The sequence below is a fragment of the Manis pentadactyla genome, chromosome 19 (genome assembly GCF_030020395.1).
Source record: "Manis pentadactyla isolate mManPen7 chromosome 19, mManPen7.hap1, whole genome shotgun sequence".
Taxonomy (NCBI): Eukaryota; Metazoa; Chordata; class Mammalia; order Pholidota; family Manidae; genus Manis; species Manis pentadactyla.
The window spans coordinates 499,184-519,023 of record NC_080037.1 but is presented as its reverse complement, the minus strand read 5'-3'; the positions used below and the strand labels follow the sequence as shown (position 1 = coordinate 519,023).

The 19,840-nt window shown below is 44.7% G+C and overlaps 1 long non-coding RNA gene across 1 annotated transcript; it reads left to right on the top strand.

The window, feature by feature from the left end:
* Window positions 1–11,171: 11,171 nt before the first annotated feature.
* On the top strand, window positions 11,172–14,005 carry LOC118918104 (uncharacterized). Its single transcript, XR_005026987.2, has 3 exons — window positions 11,172–12,196; window positions 12,585–12,810; window positions 13,478–14,005. It is a non-coding gene; the product is annotated as an uncharacterized LOC118918104 (long non-coding RNA).
* The last annotated feature ends 5,835 nt before the right edge of the window (window positions 14,006–19,840 follow it).

The window sequence follows — 19,840 nt, the reverse complement described above, 5'->3', positions numbered from 1 at the left end:
TTCTTAATTTCTTTTAAAAATCACTTAGTTAGCAGTTTTTTTTTTTTACTACTGAATATTTTAGTCAAGAGCACTTCATTGAGCTCTCTAGGTCCTTACGTTTTTCCTGTATGAGGTTTCTGCCTTTTCTATTTTCCTGAAGGGCAATTTGGCTGGGTTAAATATTCTAGGGTCTGACATTTGTTTCTACAGAGCTTTGTTGACATTGCTTTAGATTCTGAAAATTTTTTTCCTTCTTTGATGGCTGACTTTTTTGCCTAACTAGCTAAAGCAATTCCTTATTTAGTTAGTTAGTTAGTTAGGTTAGTAGTTTGACTAGGATTTAGCATTGATTTTTTATCATTATTTCTTAGTGTGCACAGTGAAGCTCAAGCTGTAAATTCAATTCACTCTTCATTCTGGGACAGTGTCTGTTTCCGTGGCGAATCTTTAGGGGAGGGTCTCTGCTTCGGGCCTGAGGACTGCCCCCAGAGCCAGGCCCTCGCTGAGGCTCGTGGCCGGGGTCTTCCAGCTGCTCACGCGGCTTGTGTGTGCCCCCCACGCCCTGAGTCTGGTGTGGGCTGTACGGCCCCTTTCCTGGCCTTCCTGACTTATTCGTGGATTTTGCAGTGCTGTTATTTTGGTTCATCGTCTGTTCCCTTAATTCAGCAACTCCCCTTTTATTCTCATTCTTCTGCCACAGCCCTCTTAGGGGCTCATGTTTCTTTTCTATCACAAAGCACCGAATAGCACCTGCCCGGATAACACAGTAAACACAAGCAGGGGCACTGGCTTTCCCTCCCCTGATGCCAAAAAATGAACAAAATTTGTTTTTAAAAGGCCAGAACTCCACGGACATGTATACAGGGTGTGTTTGATGGAGATGACTTGTTATACCTCTGAGAATGTTTGCAGGTGGTCCGAGGGGAAAAAGGATAGACTTAAAAATGTTCACATCCAGTCTAAGCCTAATTTAGGCAAAGCATGGCATTACTGTGATTTAATTGTGGAGTGTGTGTGTCTACACCCACTTGACCAGCTTCTTCCAGCTGTCACCTCACCAACCTCGGACCCCGTGGCCCAGCTGCTGTGATCTGCTTTAGACCTGCTTTGTTTGACTAACTGTTCGCACCAGTCTCCGTGTCCTGTCCGTTTTAGTCTACTTCACTAATCTGCTGACTTTTTATGATCCAGTCAATTTTGATGACTCTGCAACTCAAAATAAGAGACATTTCAGGTAAAGACTAGTTCTAAAAAAGTCACCAGACTCTGAGACCACACCTTGGCTCCCCTACCAGTGTTGCACCGCGTTGCAGGGAGGCCTGAGGTGGTAGGGAGGGACTCAGCTGTGGCCTAAAGACAACGCCTCACCCTATCCCCACAGTGCTCCTCTGTGCTTGATTCTTATTTACACTCTTGGCTTCCACGAATTGGGTAGAGCCGGACAGGCTAGAGCAGCCCAGAGCTCCTTCTGCTGTGCTGGGGCGACTCCTGAAGAGCATCCCGGGAGAGGCAGCCCGTAACTGAGGCCAGCATCGGTCCACAGCTTCTCAAGGTAAATCACCTTCCACCAGTACAAAGAGACACAGAAGGCAGACAAACTATACGGCTGGTGAGAAGTTGGCGGCAAAGGCAGATGATGCATTTGAACCACGGTGTGCTATATTTTTAGGCTTTGAGTGACAGCATCAGTGTCCTCCTGTTATTCTTGGCAAAGCAGGAATCTCAAATTTTGCCTTTGATGGTTTTTTCCTTTATTGTTTTTAAACTGTGGTAATGCAGTATTTCCCAAAACTGAGAAAAAGCATTAAGTCATTTTCTCTATTGCTCTGGCCAAAGAATTATTCCCTATGATGTGTATTCCAGGACTTCCATGAACTAAATTAACCATAAGTTATGGTAATGCTATCAGGACCCCCTCTGGGACATGTTTCCCAAATCTAGTGATTCTTATTATTGATATTTTTTCTGATTCTGGTTTTCTCTTCTTAAATTCCAAAACTTCTACTCATACTTCCCTGAATTACATCTTTCCATACTATGCTATAATCCTAACATGGGGTCATGACCTTCACGTTAAGAAAGGCATGTAAGCATTTCCATGAGTTAATATACTGAGAGTGCGGAGAAGCATGTGTAAGGGGGGAGGATGCTATAGAGTCGGAGTGAGGACTTCCCAACCCCAGTACGTGACCTCTGTACCCCTAGAAGACACCCTGAAAGGAAAACAAGACATCAGAAGAGAGCTTGGTGGGTGAGTGAATCAGGACAGGTTCCGACTCTTCATTAGAGTGGGGAGAGCAAGTCACCAGCCATTAGGCTTGGCATATTTTGGATCTGTTTTGAATTCTTGGGCTATTGTATAAGGTCTTTCTACTCTTCCCATCTTGGATGTCTTCCAGCCCAATGTGAGCTCTGGGCATCATTTAGCTTACGGCTTCTCAGGAGTTGTTCTTACCCCAGTAGTTGTCCTCTGTTCAGATTTGGAGAATCTTGCCCTGAGTACGTGCAGCTTAGGATTCAGCCAAAGTTTCTATGTAGATTTCTGGAGCTGACAAAAAGAATCTCTGCTTTACCACTTTTATTCTTCATTTTACTGGAGATGCCAGCCAATTGAATAAGGCAAGAAAAATAAATAAAAGACATACATACTGGAAAGGAAGATATAAAAGCCTTTATTCACAGGTGACATAATCAGGTGCATAACAAATATAATAATAATGAAAAAGTTTAAAATAGTGCAAGAGTTACTGAAATGTGACACAGACACAAAGTGAGCAAATGCTGGTGGGAAAATGGTGCCAATAGACATGCTCAACACAGAGTTGCCACAAACTTCAACTTACAAAAAATGCAGTATCTGTGAAGCCCAATAAAGCCGAGTCCAATAAAATGAGATAGGCCTGTACCCCTTTTCAACCTCTGGACCTCCGTCTTTACAGGGGTGTTCCTGAATTTTCTTTCCTCAGTTCCCATAAAGCCACTTGGCCTCACTGCTAAGTGAAACATTCTTATTGCACTCATTTGTTCTTTCAACCATTTTTATTTGTTCCTAAAGCCCTGGGAAAACCACTGGTGATCAAAATGGGTATAATCCTTACCCTCAAGGAATTTGCTTCCTGCTTCAGATGTCTTTTACCCTGGGAGCCCTCAGTGAACGCAAATCAAGCAGTCCTACCCTAAACCTCAAGGAGAAACTATCTCCCCTTGTTCTTCTTTCTTTCTTTCTCGCTCTTTCTTTTTCTTGGCATCCTAATCCTTAGACTGGTCTTTATGAATTTTATTTTTCATCACAGAGGTGTAATTGAAAGCAAAATTTCTGCAGTTTTTTTATTAAGCATCCAATTTATAGGACCATTAATTTTGTTTCAATTCAGAATACACTCATCAATTTTTTAAGTAATCAGAGCTCCTAGTATTAAAAATTGTTTGTTATGATTTCCGCTTTATTCCAGTGATACTATTTATAAATTTTGTCAGCCATATGTTTACCTCTTGGCCAGTAGAGGTAGCCTGACTCACAGGTCTGTTGATTCCATCTTGAGCGTTGTACAATGTGGTCATTTAAAAGTGGGTACTCAGAGTTAGAATGTTTGATTTTGAAACCTGGTTCTACTTTTTACTGACTGTATTACCTTGAGTAAGTTAATTAGAATGTGCTTCCGTTTTTTACCTATAAAATATAGAAACAATTCATGAAGTTATTGTGAAGATTAAGTGAGATAATGAATAAGGTGCCAAGGAGAGCACATGGCCCACTGCATGCACTCCGCCAGCATGAAGTGTTATTTTCCTTCTTTTTTCAATCTGCTAAAACCGAAAAAAAATCAACCCATAATTATAGATGAGTAGGTAGTGCGGGATGCATGTGCTGCCTCTCTCAGGCAGGCCTTGATGTCCACCCTCAGCCCTGGGCCCAGGGACCCTGAAGCTCTCTCACAGAAGAGGTCAGAGCCGCGGGCTGCCACATCGGCGGGCTCCACGCACTCACGGCGAGGCGGGAGACGATGCTCAAGCCTCCGTGAGGTCAGTCCTGACCCGGCCGAGGGAAGCCCTCCTTGGTGCCCTCCCCCTCTGTTGCTTTTCTGCCCTCAGTCCTTAACACAGCATCCATCTCTCTCTCAAATGAGAGAAGGAAGCCCCCAGGCGTGGGAGATTCAGGATCTCTGTGCCTGGCTCCAGTGCCAGCTCAGTCTTCTTCTAAAAGTCTAATGTCTCATCCTCCGTATTAAAAATAGAGATGACCTTGGCCCAAGCTAATCGCTTCCAGCTACATCAGTGCTGACTATGCTGCTGGAACGCATCTCCTGAGCAAGTAGTTGGCCTTTATAAAGCCGGCCACATGGAATAGTTTCCAGTGTCAGTAAGAAAGTTTTAATATCATTCCTCCTTTCAGAACCTCAGACTGGCATCTTTCCCTCGGACAGCCGGTGAACTGCGGGGACCAGCGCCGGGTAGGATGGGCTTCTCCGCTCCCCGGGCAGAATGCTACAACGACACACATCTGTCGTGGTGATTCAGCTGCATTTCCTTAATTCTTCTATCAGGGTCATGGGACACTTTGCTTAGCCTTTGACTCTGCCGGGAAAAACAAAACGATCACAAGGCTGAGTGGAGACAGCATTCCCTCGCGGGTCTCGGTGAGGTTCTGTGGCTTGGCTGATTGGCCGTTTTGTGACTTCCATGAACAACTGTGATTTTAGCTTTGCCTGCCTAAGTGGCTGGGGATTTAGATGCGGAGATTCTAAAGAAACAAAGACTTAACACAGATTCCTTGATCAGCCTGAGGCTGTCTCTCAGTCATGAGCCGTCACAGCACCATATGTCACTCATGCCTCGTGTCACATTTGTGCGATTGTTTGATTTTTCTCTTTGCCCCAAACTGAGGACCCAGAAAGGGCAAAGACCATTTTGTTCAGTGTTGTGTAGCCAGGGACTAGCAGAGTGCCCCTGCCCATATGGGGGTCTCAATACACATTTCCTCAACACATGTGAATAAATTAGTAAATGAATGAGCCCAAATTGGAATAAAAACATAAAACAAAATTTTAATATGAAAACTAAGCTAACCATCATTCATGTATTATAAAAGCTAATGAATTATCAAAAGACTGGCATGTATATTATAGTATTTCAAACTTCTATTTTTTGTTTGCCATTTCCAAAATTAAACAAATGTATCTTACTCTAACTGATTTAAGTTGTACGTTGCTTCATAAACCAAACATGAGACACGTGTTAACCACAGGTAAAGACAGCCAGAAAGATACATGAACTCTACCTTGAGCTGAATAGTTCATAAAGGAGATTCTTTCTTGTATCAGAATTCCAATCTAACAAATACAGAAGGAATGAGAATTAGAAATCATTGTTTTTCAAACTCTAATGAAATAATGGATGTAATCAATGATCATCAGCAGATACTGAAACCATTGGAGGATGAGCTGAAGAGGGGCGTTAAAACGTCTGGCTCTGGCTGACAGTGCTTGAAACCCAACGCCATCTGTGAGGTATGCCAGCCAAAAATCGAATCTGCATCTGATCAAGCCTCTAGATCAAACCCCCAGCTTATAAGAACAAGGGGGAAAACCAGGGGAGGAGAAACCTGTGGTTTGAGCGAGATTTAAAAGGCCTATCAACCAAGCGCAATGTATAAACCCAAATAAATGTTTGGTTCTGATTTGAACAAACCATAAAACAGCAAACTTTAAAAATCATAAAATGATCGGGAAAGTTGGAACAATGACTAAGTATTCGACCATGCTCAGGAAGTATGTTTTGGTTATTGCGAGTATGAAAATGGTGCTGGTGGGTATCTTTTAGAGATACTTCCCAAAGTATTTGTGGATAAAGGATATAATGCATGGGGTTTGTTTAAAAATAATCCAGTTGGAGAAGGTAAAGGATGTATAGGCAAAACGTGCTTGGTCATGTTTGATAATCATCGAGGCTGGGTGGGAGGTATTTACAGATGTATTATGATATTCTCGCTATTTTCATATGTGTTTTAATATCTCTGTAATAAAGAGTGTGAAAGAGGGAAAACAGGCAGAAATGAATGTTGGAAACAGTCCAAGATGGGGCTGAGAATGCAGCTCTCTAATCGGCTGCCTGAGATTAAATTCCAGCCCTACAACCTGCCTGCTGGCTGAGGGACCAAAGTGAGTCCGAAGGGATAATCACGACGCCTGACGGAGTGGCCAGGACTCACGGAATTAATCGGCGCAGGGCACTTAGAAGGGCGACAGATGTGCGGCACGTGCTCGGACACGTCGCTGTGAAGAGAAGGCATCCTAACCAGGAGCTCATCTTGAAGACAGCTGGAAAACTCTCCATCTCTGATCATTCGGTAGTAGCTTCCTGAATACTTGAAATGAGTATGATTTTGAGACCAAATGTGGTGATATGGGCTTGGCTCTGCAAGCGTGGGGAAGGTGGGCCTTGTGGGGATGTTTACCAGCTCTCTCCTGGGGGACCCAAGAACCAACGGGAGGATAGCTTTCATAAAATGACAGAATTTTGTAACTGGAATCTACTTTATCCCTTTCTTTTACTGAGGAGAAAACTAGGGCCTTGGGAGGTGAAGTAATTTGCTAATAATCACATACTTGGCGATCGAGCAGTCCCTAGAATCCAGATCTCAAGATTCCAGGGAGACGAGTTACGTGTTTCTTATCTCATCGCTGCATCTGTGGGAAAAGTGCACCCACCCACGAGCCCAGTTATGACTAGCCCTGAGGTGTCTTATTTGGGGATCTCCCTAAATATTGGGAAACCGAGAAAGGAATCCATGTGGAGGGGCAGAGAAAGGCAGGAGCCCACAGTCACTATCTCTCCGCTTTGCTGGGTCACGTTTCCAGAGGATCTCGCCGGTCAAGCCCGAAGCAGCAGTGCCGTGATCAGTCGGATCTGGTTCCCTTCGTGACCGATGGGACCCCTCTGGGTGCTCCATGCACCCCATCACGAGTGCAGGGGACCATCTCAAGGTCTGCTTGGAGGCCTCTGAAAATACCATTTATTTGTCTTGAAATAAAGGAAACATTATTTTGAGAGTGTTCTAACTGTTCAGAGGGAATGTCCAAAGTAAGCATATTCTTTCCCAAAAACAGTTTTTGAGAAGGGTGTATTATTTCTTGCATTGCCGAGAACAAAGCTTTAATCCAGGAGGCGTCGAGAGCCAGCGTGTATTTCAAAGATGTATTAAACTTATCCATTAATAGTCAGTTATCCTTGGGAAACGTCAGGGGCTGAAATGAGGAACGTTCACGAGGAAATTAAACACTGAAGTCACTATTCAAAATGTGGTCTTTAAGATGTACTGTTAACAAAATGGGCCTTGACAAAGGTCAATTGACCCTTTTATGTCTCCTCACCATGTAGATTTTTGATGGGAAAGGAAACTATGAAGCCGTCAGGGCGCTTACAGGCCATTTGCACAGGGAGGCACTCTGTCAGCTGTGCAGTAAACGCAACAAAGTACGTAGTGTCTTAGAGACATTTCTCAAGGACAAATATGCTTGCAAAAGAGTCACTGTTCTAGAAACTATTTAACTACCTTTAGTCCCTGGGTACCACGCTTTTCCACACGGCTTTTCACAGATGTGTAGCTATTTTTGCTACTGTATTAAAATTGGATAAGCAATAATTTGTTAAAGGTTGGTTACAATGTGAATTCTGAGGCCATGTCAACATACGTTTCATACTCAATTACATTAAAACATTGTCCGCCTCGCACTTTGAGATCCTCCCCTTGTGCCTGACTTTGCAACATTACATGGAGCTCGCACCCAGCCTAACTGCGGCTCTGATCCGCCCCGAGCCTTGTCTGGGTTGCTCAGTCTGGAATTCCCTGGCCAGCACCAGTGAGGCACCCCAGCTAATCCTTTTGTCCCCCAAGGAGGTGGCCTCGCCTGAAATAATCCTCCTGTTCACGGACAGCCCCCTTGCCCCGCCCTGCTTCTGACCGAGCGCCTCTCCTCTCTGCAGCGCCCGGAGCACCTTTCCATCTGCGGATGACATGTTGCCGAGTCGTGAATGGTTGAATGAGGCCAAGTTGATCTTTCGGTTTACTCGGCTGCATGTTTGTTGTTTACCAGGAATGATTCCTTATTTCAAATGAAAGACTATGTATTTCATGAATAAAGTAGCGAGATCATCCCACGACTCAAATAATCCCACAACTGCTCTTCCTCAAAAATAAGAAGCCATCAATGTCATTATGTGGCAGGCAAGCTCCACGTATGCTTCCCATTCCAACACACAGAATATTAAAAAGACATGTTCGACCTTTGCCTGTCGGTTCTGCAGCATGAGTGCGGTAGTGAAGAATCGGGTGGCTCCCGGAGGGTCTGCTTCGTACACGCTTATTGAGAAAGCACTTCTGGCTTCATGGAGCCCCTGATGGGGCCTCAGGGCCTCCAGGGGTCTGCTGCTCACACTTTGAAAGTTGCTGCCCTATAGTTATCAATTCTGACTGTATAATTTGAAATAAAAAATATGGCAAGAGACGACAGGAGAGGCAGGGAGGAAAACCCTAGGCTTTGCAAAGGGGAGCTTAATTCCTAGAGGTGGCGCTGGGCAATGGCACTCCTGGGGGGTTCCTGCCTCTAGGGGAGAAAGAATTCATGAGCCGGTGGAGCCGGTCCAAAAAATAGTAGTTTAATGAAGCAAAAGACACATCCAGGTAGGGAGGGGTGGGAATGCTGTGGAGGCAAGCGGCACGGTGGGGTTTGGGTTAGGTGGTCTTAGAGCTGGAATTTAAGAAGAGCGTGGAATGTTCATTGGATAGGTGGGGTTTTCTTGGAATAGGGGTTGGATTTGGGGGAAATGGTCCTTAGATGGTCTGCTTCAGAACTGTCACGGAGCCAAGGGGGTGATTTTTAGTTTGCTGATGAGCATAAGAGCTTTGGGGGTACCCTGAGAGTCAAACTGGCCTGTTTAGACCGTGTTGGTGGCCTCATCCTGTTGATGGTGTTCCTGTTTAGCTGCCTGTTCAGCCAGCATCTGGTGGAGCCACTGAAAGAACATCTGGGGCGGCCACACTCATTGCTGCCGAGTGAAGCAATAACAGGGTGACACAAATTAATAAATGTAATAAAAGCATTTGGCCTTAGGAATGTGCAAAAACCCTTAGGACCTCCCTGTCATTATTTCTGGATAATCCTGGGATATTCTTGATTCGACAATACTTCACTGGACAGTTTAGGAAAGGACTCTCAGTTCTTGTACGCTGTACAAGAATGATAATTCCTTGTTGTAAAAGTGTATTTTAACCTTTCAGTGTAAAATCTGTGGCTTCCTTTTATCGGCACTGGATAGCAACTCTACCATGGACCTCAGAATTGGGGGAAGACTTAGCCCCATGGTAGTGTGATGGATAAAGCCAGTTTAACAGCAAATACACCTAGTTTGACCCAATAGGTGTGGATCGACTGGAAAGTACACTTTTTCACAATGATGCATGAAATATTTATCAAGGTAATTTGGTTTTGAAAAGAAATCTCAGCTGAACCTTTATCAGGCAGGTAATAACTTCCTATTTTGTAAGCATTTTTGTGGTTGTCTTTTCTAAGCACAAAAGTAAATCCTTTTCCTTCTAGCAAATATAGAAAGTATTTTGCATTTTTTTCTATGAGAACAAAAGAAAGAAAAAGCGGGGTGGGGGGAGACAATAGAAAGCCATCCTTAATGTCGTGTTGCCTTTTGTACTTTATGGGTTCATTTTAGAGAAAAATATACATTCACTGTAAAAAAAAATTTGAGTAAATATATAAATAAGAGCTGGCACAATAAATAAGAATCATAAAAGAATGATAACCTCTGTTAAAATTCCCTCTTCCTCTATCTTATTAAATCAGTTAATTAGCCTGAACTCAGTAGAAATAAAAGTATGAAACAGTTTTATACTTTTTTCCTCATCACTGTCCTCAACTAGGCTAGGCTGCAGCCTTGGGGAGGAAAAATTTTCCCCCAGCCTTCAAGGTTCTTCCAGCTGCTTAAGAAGTAAATTGACATGAGACAGATTAACAGCAGAAAAAAACAAACTTAATTATGTATGTACGGGGAATCCATGGACACAGATTCCAAAGACGGTCAGGGACAGTGAGGCGTGAATGTCATCCTGAACTGAGGGGAGGGGTCAGGAAGGAAGCATCACAGGACTATGGGAAGACCACACGGTCAGTAACAAATGCCTGCCGGCCAAAGGGTCACAGAGGAGCCTGACTGGCTGCCACAGGCATCCCCTTGTTCATAAAATGTAGTCGTCCGTGGTGGTATTTCTCTCTTCCACCCAAGTTCCTTCCTGCAGTTGGGGGAAGGTCAATGTTTCTGAGTCTTTGGGTCTTTGCTTGTTTTTATCTCCGGCAGAATCTACATCCCAGAGAGTACATCTGGAGGCGGCCAGCCCTCGGCCCCTACACAGTGTCTTCGTTCCACACAGATGCGCAGCCTTATATAATTTAAAGCTTTACCACTTTAATCTCAGAGCCGGAGTGGGCTGCAGAAGCTCCTGCCCTCTGGTCCAGCCCCCAGGCCTGGAGGTGTCTCTAAAGGGTATTTCCTGCAGCCTCGCTGCCGTTTCCACTCCTTCCCAGCTACAGTGGTGATGCATCTGCCTTCACCAGGTTTTGTCCTTTCCTGCTCTTTCTCCATATTGAAAAACTTAGTATTATCTAAGCATTTTCCTTATGTCTTAAAAAATTCTTTCAGCATGATTTTAATGCCTACACGTTATACCATCTGGCATATGATTATTCTGTAAGTCTCCATTGTTGATGTATTCCATTTGTTTTTATAAACCTGACCAGATGTTTCAGGTGGGCACAGTCAGTGTGCATCGAAGCCCTGCCGCACCCGTCTGTGACTCACCACTGCCTTACAGACTGTCACTGTGGCCACAACGGTTTTTGCTGAGCGTTGCATTAAGAAAGAATTTGGCTGGTCTTTGCTCCTGGTTCCTGGGGAGGAGCCTGTGAACCCTGGGAACATCCTCGGTGACAGGAGTGTCTCTTTATTCATGGTGACCCCTGGGGATGGCACTGAGTTTATGTTGCTGAGGTGACCCGTGATAGGCCCTTCATAGCTTCGGCCCTGCCCGAAAGAGCAGCTTTGTTATTCCCCAGTTGCAGAAGGGAAGAAGGGCTACAGATCTACTTCAGTCACACGGCCAGTGACTCAGTCAATCATGCCTGTGCAATGACACCCCAGGAAAACTCTGCACTTGCAGCTCAGGAAGCCGAGCATCCTTGTTCGTGGTGCACATTGACGCAGGAGCTTCTGTGATGCTCAGGGCAACAGAGAGTCGGTGATGTGCGCTGTCGGTCAGAGCTGAGGAGGCAACTTGGCTAAAGTGACATTAGGAGAGGGTGTAGACAGTGGAATCTGCTTAAGGGAGGACATAGGACAACACCTCTCTGAGACAGCTGAGTGTCTTATCTAGAAGAGTTCATCAGATTGAGTTAATTCACCGTCATTAAGTAGATGACCTAATCCTGTCCAGGACAGCACACTTCAGGGGCTCCCCCTGAGCTATGGTACTGTGACAGCCCACTCCTTCAGGTGGGGTGACCTGTGCAGACCCCTGGGCCTGGAGTCTGTCATCATTTCCCGGATGGTTCTGGTCATCCCTCCCCACCAAACTAATTCCTACTTGCTTAGGGCCACCAGGACGTCCTGGCATCCTTCATTTAGTTCTTCTGACCATGGGAACCATTACAGCAGGTTTCCCAGCTGAGTGCTGGCCCTTGTGAGGCTGCACTCCGATACCTTCCTGGGGTGCCTCCCCCTCTTTGCATATGTGCTGTCTGGGATAGTCAGGATCAGGGACTCTGTCCCCTGGCAAATGGAATCATGTTTTTACAGACCTCCGGAAAACATTGTGATGAATTAAGTATAAATGAATAAAAAATATAATGATTGGATTTTCCTGGAAATACACATGGGCTAAAAAAGGAAGGGAGGGGAAAATGTCCACCCAAGATCCTTAAGAAAGATTTGGAATGTGTTGCCAAGAAATGACAATCTCTTTTTCCAACATTCAAATGTCATTCAAATTCTCTGCTGTTGGGGAGGAAAAGTTTTGCTCCACCCTTCAAGGCTCTTCTAGCTGGTCTAAGAATTGAATCTTCATGAGACAGACGAACAGGAGAGCAAAGGTTGAGGGCCCAGCGATGGAGACCCATAGGCACGAGGTCCAGAGACAGTCAGGGACAACCAGGTACGTATGTCACCCTAACCCAAGGACAAGGCTTCGGGGCCTGAGGCCTCAGAGGAAACGGGAGGCAGCTCACGGGAATATATTTGGTAAACAGATGTTTTCTGGGCCCCACAGCATCAGGGGGATGCAAGGGAAATTTGAACAGACCGCGCATCGCCATCTCCCTGCCCGCCCCCCGCGGCTCCTGCTGTGCAGTGGCCCCTGTGCTCAGGGCTCTCCTGCCCAGCAGGTGCCCCACCTAGTCTCTCTCTATGCAGTTAGGGGGCAGATCGAGGTTCCCTCCTGAGCCTTTTGGGCTTTGATCATTTTCAAAGAAAAATAATGTGCAGGACAAAGGGCACGTCTTGGGGCAGCTGCCCTTGGCCCCCACACTGCTTCTCCATTTCAGGCACTTGCCAAAAAACGTCTGATACTCAGTTGCTCTTCTCCACCCAAAAGTGCAACTTTATCAATTCCGTTAACTAAGATCCAGTCTTTCCTGCCACTTGTGAACTAAAGGGGCACCTGGAGTCTCATAGCAACAGCCACAGAGCAACGGGAGGCAGCAGTTGCAGGGCCCAGGAGGAGGCTCCCCTGTGGGACGAGGTGCTCTTCCTGGAGTGAAGGTGTGCGTGGTGAGTAAGGGGCACTCTTTGCTGCTGGCTCACGGCACCACTTTCTCATTGGAAGGGGGACCCCTCCCGTCCCAGATACTATGACATGGAGGGAAGGACGGTCGCTCCCTGGACTCGGACTTGAGTGAGTATCAGTTAGCCTTTGTGCTGTAACAAATCACACAGAACAGCAGCTTTAAAGAGCCAAGCTGTGCTCGTTCTCACGTCCTGTGCTCTGCCTTCCTGGCCTCCAGGTCTGGACTGGCTCAGCCGGGCCTCAGGGTCTTGGAGGGCCTCACATGTCTGGGTTATGGGTGATTTCTGTCACCTTTGTCTTCCATTCCTTTTTTGTTCCAAATTATGTATACCAAGCATCACTGATTTTTTTGTATCTGGGGACCTATTTTTGTCTCGTATTTTTCCTTTAATGCTCATGTAGTGATGTGTTCACAATGTACATAATGTTGCTTCTGATTTTATTTAGTAAGTGTTACGTTGTTACAGTTTCCCATCTTTAAAAATTCTCCAAAGCCTAGTTTCCATAGCTGCATAATATTTTGTACTTTCAGGTGTGCCTCGTAAATGAGGTAATCGTTTTTCTTTTATTGGCATTTGCATTATTCCCGTGTTCCACTGTGTAAATAACACTGCCCTGAGTGTCTTTGAAAACAGAATCGTTCTCTTTTAGGTCTCCTGAACTGTGATTGCTGCATCACACGGTGCATTACGAATTCTTCCAAGGCTCTTGATTTATGTTCTGGGTCACGTGGCGGAACGTCCTGATGTGTGTCCCCGGCAGCGAGACCGAGGACTCTGAGTCCGGCCTGCAGCCGTGCTCTGCCCCAGCGCTGCTGGGGGCTCACACTTGGATCAGCAAAAAAGAGGGAGACGGGGAGAGGGCGGCCTTCTACTTTTCATCATTCTGACTATTGGCTGGTTTGAACACTGAAAATGCATTCACTGGCCTTTTCTTTTTCCATAAATTGTATCTTCCTGACCTTTGACTCTTTTATATTGAATTCAAATCTTTTTTATCACTGATTCGTAAAGCCTCTTTATATAAGACTGTTGACCCACGTTTGGCACACTTACGGTACATTTCCCCCTGGTTTACTATTTGCATTTTACGTTTTTAATAGTATTTCATATTTATAGGGGCATAAATCTACCAATGTTCTCCCTTTTGCTTTTTTTTCCATTATTTTTATATTCAGAAAGGTCTTTGTCCATTCAAAAATCAGAAATTTGCCCATATTTTCTACTGTTAATATCTGCCTTTTTCATCTTTTGCTGTCCTGCTTTTCCTCAGTAACCGAATAACCAGAGCTGCCTGTTTTGCTGCTTAGCCACCTGCCCTCCGGGGTCTATAGGTGCATCCTGGTGCATCCTGTATTGCCCATGAATTCCTTGCTTTCAGATGTCTACTCAGCATCTCATTAGGACATCTGCATAATTAATGTGCACAAACTAAATTCCTTACCTTCTTCCTGCAACCCCCCACCCCTGCTTCCTATCTACAGAATGGGATCTCTGTCCTTCCGTCTGCTCATGGGACCTCCATCCTTCCCTCTGCCCCTGACTTGTCTTTCTCTCACACTTCCACACCCAGTCCATCACCTCATGCAGGAGCTCTGCTATGGAAAGAGTGTGGAAATCTGACCACTGAATAACTATAAGAAAATTATTATAACCACCTCTCACCTAGTTCACATTCTTCTGCATTAGGCCAACGTCAGACATGCTCAGAACAGCATCAGAATGATGTCAGGTCACGTGCTTCTCTGCCAAAGTCCCAGACCTTCCCTTCTCATGCACAGTGCTGGTCAGGGGTCTGCACAAGTCTGTGAGGGACCCTCACCTCCTCTCCTAATGCTTGGCACCTCTCTCACTTGTGTCCAGCCCTAGCCATCTCCTTGACCCTCTTAAGGAGTCCAGCTTGCTCTGGCCTCAGAGCCTCCCCACCTGCTCTTCCCTGTAGTGGACGGTCCTTCCCCACAGGGTGCCTGGCTTGTCATCCACATTAACAAAGTTGCAAATTACACTCATTGTTCTGATGCCCCCAAATCTCTGCCATCTTCTCTGCCTTGTTCTCTCCCAGAACGCTGACAGCCACATGCTATCCTATACTTTGTATGAATTTATTGTCCGCCTCCCCACACTGAAAGGTGAGCACGAGGCCAGTGATACTGTTTCTTCTTCACAGATAAATCTTCAATCTCTAAGTTTTTGTATTTCATAATCCCATCCAAATATTTTTTGCCCTTTTAACTCTGTTAATGTTTTGGAAAGAAAAACTCTAGGTGTTTGGCTAGATCATAGTTTTTGTGAGTCATGTTGCTTGTTTACTCTTATTGAATGTAGTTGATCTTCTGGGTTTTCTATCCACTTTTGAAATGTGGTGGTGTGAAAGGCCAGAAAAATTATTGTATAATGTTCTGTGCCCTATATTTTATGTAAGAGCCTTTTAAAAATAAAAGCTTGCCACCAAATGATTTCACTCATCTGTGGAGTATAAGAACAAAGAAAAAAACTGAAGGACCAAAACAGCAGCAGAATCACAGAACTTAAGAATGGACTAACAGTTACCAAAGGGAAAGGGACTGGGGAGGATGGGTGGGAAGGGAGGGATAAGGGGTAGGGGGGAAGAAAGGGGGCATTATGACTAGCATGTATAATGGGGGGACACAGGGAGGGCTGTGTAACATAGAGAAGACAAGTAGTGACTCTACAGCATCTTACTACGCTGATGGACAGTGACTGTAATGGGGTTTGTGGGGGGGACTTGGTGATGGGGGGAGTCTAGTAAACATAATGTTCCTCATGTAATTATAGAGTAATGATACCAAAATAAAAAAAATAAAAAATAAAAAATAAAAGCTTGCTTGTAAAGCCAAGAGCATTACAGATTTTTCATATTTAAAGACCTTCACAGGGGCATCTTCAATGTCTTTGCAATATTTTTCAAATTCTACTATCATTACAGGTTTGTGCTATAACTGTTTATATACTTTCTCCTTTTTTCCCCATTTCCCATTATGGGAATTTCTTTCTAAAATGTGATAAATATTTATTTATTTTAATAAAAATGCGATATAACTAGGCTCTTTGCCAAAGTGCAACATCTCCAAGAAGACAGCTTTAAAAAATTGAGGCCTACTGCTGGAGGAATTTTCTTTAGTATGAAGGTAGGCATTTTTTTTCTTTATGATAACTTAGCATATTTATTTAGTTGTAGCTTTAAAGAAAGTTCCATATTAATGAAACAAAAAGTTTAAAATAACTAACTGAAAAAGCAAATATAATGGCACTGTGCTCACGCCGGGGGCAAGCCCTTCACCGCCTTACACGTGGTTCCCACGAGGCATTACTTGTAGCATCACGTATCTCCCACCCCTGTAGTTAAATGCTGGGCTAGGAAGGAACCGGAATGGCTCCCACTCATCCTAATCATGTCCTTCCCATTTGAAACATGACTAAAGGAAGGTAAAGAGAGAAACTGGGGAACCACGCCAGGAGGTGGGACAGGCCACCCCCCAGGGAAAGGTGGGCCTTCAAAGTTCCCACCGATGAGAGTGCAAAGCCCCCCCCTCTAACCGTCCACCGTTTCAGTCCCCTTGGTGGTCCTCTGCCTCCCCAGCTGCACCTTGAGATTCACCAGGAAATAGAATCAAAGTGTATTTTACCATAAGTTCTACAAACCATTTCCTAACAAATCTGTGGTATCATACACGTGTACTATAAAATCACAACTGTAGGGAAGATGGCGGCGTGAGTAGAGCAGTGGAAATCTCTTCCCAAAACCACATATATCTATGAAAATATAACAAAGACAACCCTTCCTAGACTAAAGACCAGAGGACACAGGACAATATCCAGACCACATCCGCACCTGAGAGAACCCAGCGCCTCGCGAAGGGGGTGAGATACAAGCCCCGGCCCCGCGGGAGCCGAGCGCCCCTCCCCCCAGCTCCCGGCGGGAGAAGAGCAGGCAGAGCGGGAGGGAGACGGAGCCCCGGGGCTGCCGAACACCCAGCCCCAGCCATCCGGGCCAGAGTGCAGAGCGCTCGATACTAGGAAAACAGGGCAGCAAAAACAGTGAGCGGGCACTGGAGGCTGGGCGACAGAGGACATAAGAAAAGCGCGCGACCATTTTTTTTTTTTGCTTTTTTGCTGCTTTGTTTTGGCGAGCGCTTTTTGGAAGTCTTAAAGGGACAGGGACCCCAATATTAGGGAAACAGGGCAGAAAGACCGGTGAGCAGAGGCCTGAGGCTGGCACCGGAGAATAAAGAAAAACGAACGACCACCTTTTTTTTTTTAATTAAAAAAAATTTTTTTTTTTTAATTAAAAAAAAAATTTTTTTTTTGTTTTTTTTGTGGTCGTTGTTTTGTTTTGGCGGGTGCTTTTTGGAAGTCTTAAAGGGGCAGGGCGGGCCACTTAATCCAGAGGTAGGGAATCCGGGATCTCTGGGCACCCTAACCCCTGGGCTGCAGGGAGCAGGGAGGCCCCTTACGGAGATAAATAGCCTCCCGGCAGCTCCTGCTCCAACGCGACTCCACCATTTTGGAGCAGCTGCCCGAGCCAGGCCACGCCCACAGCAACAGCGGAGATTAACTCCATAGCAGCCGGGCAGGAAGCAGAAGCCCTGTCTGCGCGCAGCTGCGCAGCACAAGCCACTAGAGGCCGCTGTTCTCCCAGGAGAGGAGGGCCACAAACCAACAAGAAAGGAAGTCCTTCCAGCCGTCACTCGTCCCAGCTCTGCAGACTATTCCTATCACCATGAAAAGGCAAAGCTACAGGCAGACAAAGATCACAGAGACAACACCAGAGAAGGAGACAGACCTAACCAGTCTTCCTGACAAAGAATTCAAAATAAGAATCATAAACATGCTGACAGAGATGCAGAGAAATACGCAAGAAAAATGGGATGAAGTCCGGAGGGAGATCGCAGATGCCAGAAAGGAGATCGCAGAAATGAAACAAACTCTGGAAGGGTTTATAAGCAGAATGGATAGAATGCAAGAGGCCATTGATGGAATTGAAATCAGAGAACAGGAACGCATAGAAGCTGACATAGAGAGAGACAAAAGGATCTCCAGGAATGAAACAATATTAAGAGAACTGTGTGACCAATCTAAAAGGAGCAATATCCGTATTATAGGGGTCCCAGAAGAAGAAGAGAGAGGCAAAGAGATGGAAAGTATCTTAGAAGAAATAATTGCTGAAAACTTCCCCACACTGGGGGAGGAAGTAATCAAACAGACCACGGAAATACACAGAACCCCCAACAGAAAGGATCCAAGAAGGGCAACACCAAGACACATAATAATTAAAATGGCAAAGATCAAGGACAAGGAAAGAGTGTTAAAGGCAGCTAGAGAGAAAAAGGTCACCTATAAAGGGAAACCCATCAGGCTAACGTCAGATTTCTCAACAGAAACCCTACAGGCCAGAAGAGAATGGCATGATATATTTAATACAATGAAACAGAAGGGCCTTGAACCAAGGATACTGTATCCAGCACGACTATCATTCAAATATGACGGTGGGATTAAACAATTCCCAGACAAACAAAAGCTGAGGGAATTTGCTTTCCACAAACCACCTCTACAGAACATCTTACAGGGACTGCTCTAGATGGGAGCACTCCTAGAAAGAGCACAGCACAAAACACCCAACATATGAAGAATCGAGGAGGAGGAACAAGAAGGGAGAGAAGAAAAGAATCTCCAGACAGTGTATATAACAGCTCAATAAGGGAGCTAAGTTAGGCAGTAAGATACTAAAGAGGCTAACCTTGAACCTTTGGTAACCACGAATTTAAAGCCTGCAATGGCAATAAGTACATATCTTTCAATAGTCACCCTAAATGTTAATGGGTTGAATGCACCAATCAAAAGACACAGAGTAACAGAATGGATAAAAAAGCAAGACCCATCTATATGCTGCTTACAAGAAACTCACCTCAAACCCAAAGACATGTACAGACTAAAAGTCAAGGGATGGAAAAACATATTTCAAGCAAACAACAGTGAGAAGAAAGCAGGGGTTGCAGTACTAATATCAGACAAAATAGACTTCAAAACAAAGAAAGTAACAAGAGATAAAGAAGGACACTACATAATGATAAAGGGCTCAGTCAAACAAGAGGATATAACCATTCTAAATATATATGCACCCAACACAGGAGCACCAGCATATGTGAAACAAATACTAACAGAACTAAAGGGGGATATAGACTGCAATGCATTCATTCTAGGAGACTTCAACACACCACTCACCCCAAAGGATAGATCCACTGGGCAGAAAATAAGTAAGGACACGGAAGCACTGAACAACACAGTAGAGCAGATGGACCTAATAGACATCTATAGAACTCTACATCCAAAAGCAGCGGGATATACATTCTTCTCAAGTGCACATGGAACATTCTCCAGAATAGACCACATACTAGGCCACAAAAAGAGCCTCAGAAAATTCCAAAAGATTGAAATCCTACCAACCAACTTTTCAGACCACAAAGGCATAAAACTAGAAATAAACTGTACAAAGAAAGCAAAGAGGCTCACGAACACATGGAGGCTTAACAACACGCTCCTAAATAATCAATGGATCAATGACCAAATCAAAATGGAGATCCAGCAATATATGGAAACAAATGACAACAACAACACTAAGCCCCAACTTCTGTGGGACACAGCAAAAGCAGTCTTAAGAGGAAAGTATATAGCAATCCAAGCATATTTAAAAAAGGAAGAGCAATCCCAAATGAATGGTCTAATGTCACAATTATCGAAATTGGAAAAACAAGAACAGATGAGGCCTAAGGTCAGCAGAAGGACGGACATAATAAAGATCAGAGAAGAAATAAATAAAATTGAGAAGAATAAAACAATAGCAAAAATCAATGAAACCAAGAGCTGGTTCTTCGAGAAAATAAACAAAATAGATAAGCCTCTAGCCAGACTTATTAAGAAGAAAAGAGAGTCAACACAAATCAACAGTATCAGAAACGAGAAAGGAAAAATCACGACGGACCCCACGGAAATGCAA